We start from the raw sequence: 7,035 nt of genomic DNA on the forward strand, positions 1-7,035 counted from the left end.
TTTTCAGTGATGAGACAGACTTCCTCTTTCTTTTTCGAAAGAAAGGCCCGCCATATATCTTGTGACCACTTTTGTCTTTCTTTCCTTCGCTCTATGTACTTGGAAAAACATGGGTCTCTCTCTATCTCTATCTATGTACCCTTTTTATAGCTGGGGTGTCAAAATCGAACCGCGAACTCGAACCGATCCGAATCATACTTTCGATTTGGGTTGCAACGAGCACCTACTCAAAAATTTCAATTCAGCTCGGGCATCACAGAAATCTGAACCGAGTCGAACCGTTAACAGTCCTAACTAAGATACTTTGATAACATTTCTTAGTAATTGAATTAAAAGGATAAAAAGATTGTCTATCGCTTGATCAGTTTTTTTTTTTTCGATTACATTGTCTTTACTATCTCTATAACAGATAAAGAATTTGTCAGGTGATTAATATTCTAAAAGCTTGCACACTTAAACGTCTTTGCAAGTCAAAAAGGGTGTCGAAGCCCAATAATTTTCAATTTACGGCTGTGAATTTAGCTCGCGCACCACTGCTTATCACTACTCCACTTCGATGCGAATGGAGAGTTCAAGGCCGACGATATACCTAAGTCCACGCCCCTATTTTGCAAAGCAATAAATTTTTTTTTACTCGATATCGAGGATAGATTAGAGAGTCGAACCTGTGGCTCTCGATCCCACAAAGCCAAGTTTCTAGGCTACCAACCATCGACTCGACCAACCACCAGGTCGATGTATATGTACTCAGCTCGATCATCTTCATTACGAAAATCGCATTGTTGACAATTGGAGAAGATAGATATTGCATTTCTCTCAACTCGCAAGCGAAAATCGAGTTTGACTACTAATAATTTAGTCGAAACACCTTTTGATATTATGTTGGATTTAAGGGTCGGCGAGGGATATGAGATACCTCGTGGTCCCCCTTCCTTACGGGGTCAATTTCTGTGGCTGTTCTCTAGCCCTTGATGTGTCCCACGTCGTACCATTGTTTTCGCATTATGGAATGATAAGTAGGTGGCAATAGAGCCACCATAGTCTAGGAGTCCTAGGAACACAATGTGTGAGCAACAATAATGTAACGCGATGCTCATTAATTTCTTTATTATGGTACAACATCATAATCGCGCGCCTTTTATCATAGTCTCTATAAAAGGGACCGTACCATACGAAATTATAGAACAAATTATAATCAAGAGGTGAAGTTTGTTTTTGTTCGGTTCGACGGCTATCGAGTCTGCCTTTTGCCTTCTTTTTTCTTTTCCTTTTCCTTTTTATTGTTTGATGTCTCATTTCTCACAACTTTTCCTCTTTAATAAAAAAAAATCGGTTACGAAAAAAATGAGAAGAAATAGAGGAAATTAATAGTTATCGTTTCCTTAGCCATAAGTTTCTAGATTGCACAGCGGTTTGATTCAGTGGATTGTTTTCAACATGAGGTTTGAAACTGGAGCCTCATGACATGGAACGAATGTCTTGTTTTCAAATCAGCGGAAGAGAGTAATTAAAAATGCGAATGTGGCACCCGACTTAGGTTAAGCGCGTCTTGATCGAAATGTGGCCCTTCTTTTTTTATCGTATTTCAAGCAACTTAACGCACTTAAAATGTTCACGACAAATAGTTAATGTTTATTTTTCGATTCAACGGCTATCGATGTACCAAGAAATTATGAAGGAATTGCAAAATTGCCGATAAAATAAGGACTTGGAAAGTCATTGCATTAATACCTATGTAAAACTAAAAATAATAGTACCTATGTAGGATCCCATTTTTGGCTTTTTTTTTTTTGAGAAAAATGCTAATGTAATGTGGTCCTTTTTTAAGATGTGACGATCTTCTTGTACTTTGGGATGTCTCTTTGCACATGGTTCCATCTCCATCAACAATGTAGCCCAACAGTATCGATGGGAACAAAAAAATAAAAATACTCTCTTTATAGCTATGCCTCATGGTTTGTTCCATTTGAAAGGCGATCATCGACCGGACTCGAATCGAATCGGGTCCGAAAGTCGGGTCTAACGTATTGTTTACGCCTGCCCGTCGCATAAAATGTTTCATGAAAAATTCAGGCCGGGCTCGGGCAAAAAACACGAGCATGCTTAGCTTTGTCACGTAAGAGCAGTGCCGAAATCCGTCCCCTCATCTCTCGGATTTGGGCGGACCGCCCGCCGGTTGATCTGACTCTAGCTCCTTCCCCCCATTGATGCGTAGGCTTTTTTGCGGGTTTAATTTGCATGTTATTGACATCTATAATTTGCTTAAAAAGGAGAAACATCTCTTTTTAATCGTTTTCTAACATCATGCTTGTTCCCACCCATAATTACGAATTGGCCAAGTTTAGCCGGACAGCAGCCTTAGGCTGCCGCCCATCTCCTGATCCGTCCATCTTTTCCTTTTTATTCTTTTTAAATTTTTTCAAGTTTTGAATGGGCCATGTAATTCCAACTAGAAAGATAAAGTAACATCAACTTGCAAAGTGGAAACCAAGACCTGTATTTGGACAAACACGCAGCCATCGTCGCCGCCACGGCGACCCCCGCCGGCCACCATCGCTGGCCTCCGCCTTTCTGTCCCGGTGGATCTCTCTCTCTCTCTCCAACTCCATCTCCTATTCATGCACTCGCCACTCTATCCAGTAACACAATGCATTGCCGAGCTCCGTGCAGTCGACCCCGCACCTGAATGGATTGATGAAGGAAATTAAGATGGCATCCACAAATAATGTTAATTTAACTTGAATCTAAGACATGAGGAACACGTAATAATTTTTTGTTGAAGAAGATTTTTAGCAGAAAAAGAAACTTTAATCAAGATATACATTATTAAATTGTGGACACGTATAAGATCTCAGTTACAAACCAACTCAAAGTGCACGTATCACATATAGCTACGTATGCGAATTGGATTATTATTGTTATTATTATTATTATTATTATTATTATTATTATTATTATCGTCGTCGTCGTATTATTGGTATTATTGCTATTCTTTTGCCAAAGAGCTGCAATTTTTATTTGGTCAAAAAAGAACTACAATTAAATGGGTATATAATGCTTGCACAATAACTGAGTAGTTAGTAACCTGTCGAGTGGACCACAAAATTTTTTACGTGACAACAATGACTGACTAATTAATATCCAAAAGGCAAAAATTTTTTACTTTCATTATTGGCTCTTAGCCTTGAAATCCATACTATATTTTTTTTAATAGGGGAAAAAAGAAAAGATGAAGTAGACTTTCATTTATTTTGCGCATGAATGCCTCATAAAATGGGGCAATCTCTGTCTTCGGTTAAGGTAATGTCTCGTGATATGCATAATCTGTCTGTGTGTATCTCATCCGTCGATTTCGATTATCATGGAGTGATGGCCAAATTATCATGTTTTTCCTCGGAATTTTGAGATCGGGTGTTTCCCGATATGATGAAAGGGCACATCCATAGATAATGTTAGTGACGGAGGTCAGATTAAGTCAAACAAAAGATAAAAATTGCATGCGAGTAGAGAATTAGTAAGTTAAAAAATTACAAATCTCAATTTGGAAGTTTGCAAATCCTTCCTTGAACTTTTCTATATGAACCTAAACAAGTATTTGGACAAGACAAATAATTTTCTCTTGTTGACTATAGATTAATATATTAATATTTTCATTATCACATCTAACAAGAATCGTTCCACTAAAAAATCAATTAGCGATTGCTTAATCCATACAATCATAGCCAAGCCTTTTAAGAACATAAAATTTTAACCGGATAAGATAGATTGCCATACGTACAACCACTGCTATATATATCTCAATAAAAAATCATGGTTTCTTCCAAAAAAAAAAAAATACTAAGAATACAAAGAAATGATGAGAATTCTTCAAACTTGTACACCCATGCCATATTTTACCTCAAATCGACGCACTCGTGCTATATTTACCCCAAAAAATCCCGGATTTACCACAATTTGGAGTAAATGTGGCACGAGTATAACAATATAGGTAAATATAGCACGGGTATATCAGTTTGGGATACTTTTTGTGATATAAAAATCAGTTTGGGGTAAATGTAACACTGGTGTATCAGTTTAAAGTTTTTGGTGGTATCGACTTAGAAAAAAACAAATGAAATCATGTCAATTCGTATCGGTTTTAAGATAAACAGTGTTGGGTCGGATAGATATTCTTTTTAGTAAATTCATATCTTGTGCGATTCATGTAAGAAATTGCTAGTTCTAATGTGTAAAAGTGTGATGAAAAATTCTTTTTTCTAGCCACAGCTTAGGCTCTCTTTGTTTCGCTCAAAATATGGAATTTGTGGAAAATATTTTCCAAAAATTCGTTTTTGAGAAAAATGACAATATTTTTCGGTATTTGGCTGAAATTTGAAAACGAAGGGGAAAATATTATCCGCCGTTTGGTAAGGAAAATCAATCTTCACCATATACGGCTCAATGCCGGATATGGAAGTGTACTAGAAAAGCTTCGATTGTCACTGAGCTTCGCTAGAAACTCGTCGTTGATGGGGACTCGGCCGAATGGTCGGTCGTGGTCTGAGCAGATCAGTCTGCAGACGGACTGCAGGGGGCAGCGATTCGTGGTGAAGGATCTTGTCGTGGAAGACTCTGGAATCGCTAGGGTTCTGCCCATCGCCGTCACCGCGGCTGGATCACATCGGGGGAGACCGTCTGGTCGGGATTGAGAGGGACAGCTTGCGGGCGGTGACGCCTCAAACTCGCCATCGAGGCGAAGATCCCCTGGACTGCAGCTCCGCCGTTGGGATCGGAATGGCAAGCCAAGAAGAGAGAACGAGCCGGAGGGGCACCAACTGGATTTGGGACCGAATGGATATGATTAGAAAATCTGTGCAAGTTCAAGAACTTAGTTAGACAGATTAAAAAGTTTTAAGGGCTTTTCATTAGGAAAAGTTTAAAGTACACAAGTTTAGAGATCGAAAGTCACTTCTCCGAGTTATACCGGGGTGTATAATTTTCCCCAATTTGATTGGTCCATGATTAAATAGAAAAAATTAGCAGGGCAAGTACGATGAAAGTCCTAAAACTTATTACGAAAATATAATTGAATTCTAAAATTTTCAAAAAGTACAATAAAGTCCTAAAATTTATCAAGTTGGTACAATCAAATTTTTCTGTTAATTCCGTCCACTTGATAAAAAAAAATGTGACGTGGCATTTTTTTTGTTATTACTTTCTCTCTCCTACATTATTTATTTATCCTTTTCTTTATCAAATTTTTATTAAATTAGATTCAATGAATTAAAAAGGATACTCTTTTTTTCCTAAAAACCAAGTAAGAAAAAAAAAAAAAAAAAGAACGAGCCCTCGTCGGTGATCGCTACCACAACCACCGGGAAGGGCTAACAGCGGTTGCCTGAGCCTTGCCGAAGCCCGGCGACCCTCTCTAGTCTTAAGTGAGGCCTTGTCAAATGAAAGTCAATTTTTTTTTTACTTGACTTACGTGGTTGCCTTGTCAACACCATTTGCTTTCTGACGTCTTAGATAGATTTTTAACGACCGACGGAGCCTTAACGGAGAGTAAATATATCACATAGGTACAAGTTTGGGATTTTTGGTGTTACATAAAAAAATTTAGAATAAATGTGTCACAATGCACATAATTTGAGGTTTTCTTGTGGTTTTTGCCCAAAATCTTTACCTAAAAGCCTCATTATCCGGTTTGCCGATAACGCATGAATAAAACGGGGTATGGCACTGCTAAACATGATGTGGTAATCCAGATATTTGAGGAATCACCTTGAATTACCTCAACTACTATACATGATGATTTTATCTATTTTTTTTTATATACGCCGACATAATGAATAGAAGAAATTCTCCAACTGATGTAAATTCATATATCATGATTCATGGACTATAAATTAGCACATGCTCATTAATAACGGCAGTAATAATTTTTTTCATTATTTAATAAAAAAATTCGAACCCAATTTCTAAAAAATAAACGGACATTTATACAGGGAAAAATACCCAATCAATCTTAAACTATTGTGCGAATGTCAATTCAGTCCTAAATTTTTCAGTTTTGCTAATTTAGTCCAAAACCTTGCGCCAAATTATAATGTCGTCATTCCGGTCAATTACATCACACGTTCTGGATCAAGTAAAAACTCTGAGTTTCCAGCAAACCACTGCTACATCAATTTCATTAGGCATTGATGATCTTTTTTTGCTGAATATTACCGACGTGACGAACCAACCATCACCGACCCTCGAACGTGGCATTGCCGCGTTGAACGATTTCAGACAAAATTTGATCGAAAGGATTACGTTGAAATTTTGCGCAAATGTTTAGGACTAAATTGGTAAAATTAAAAAGTCTAGGACTGAATTGACATCCATACAATAGGTCTAGGACTAATCAAACAATTTTCCCTCCACGTTGAAAGCAAACAATTAAAAAAATCCCTCCAACAAAGTCAAAATTTCGTGGAATATATATAATTCTTTTCAGAAACTTTTGAGTGCAGATTTGGAATATGGAGAGGTCAATCGTCCCCGACCCTCTTCTTGACCAACTAACACGGCCCAAGTTTAGTGCAACCAACGATGACAGGGAAATGAAAGAATGATTGCATTCCAACTGGAGTAGAACATCACCAAGGTATCCCTTTGACTGAAAGAAACCCCTAGAGAACTGGAATACTACTCTCTCACACAATTTTACATAATAAACATGTAATTTACCCATTTAACCTAGGGGTTTAATATTTCTCAATTCGAAATAGCAGTTTCAATTCTCGACCCGTTCTCGCATGTCGGTTTTTCTACAAATTCTCGCGCGTATTAGCGCCCGCATACGTTCGTGCCCTCAAATTATAGGCGCCGCGAGGAATTTCGAATGAAGAAAGTAGAGGAAAAGGAAAGACATATGCTTTGCCCTTTTCCTCCCTCACAAGAAAGTTTGGTTGATTGGAAAGAGAGCTAAAGATATCAATTTGCCACCCAAATGCACCAAACCACAATAATCAAAATAAAAAATAAAAGGACAGAGAAGAAGAAAAAGCAGCT

This window comes from Rhodamnia argentea, chromosome 9 (assembly GCF_020921035.1).
Source record: "Rhodamnia argentea isolate NSW1041297 chromosome 9, ASM2092103v1, whole genome shotgun sequence".
Lineage (NCBI taxonomy): Eukaryota > Viridiplantae > Streptophyta > Magnoliopsida > Myrtales > Myrtaceae > Rhodamnia > Rhodamnia argentea.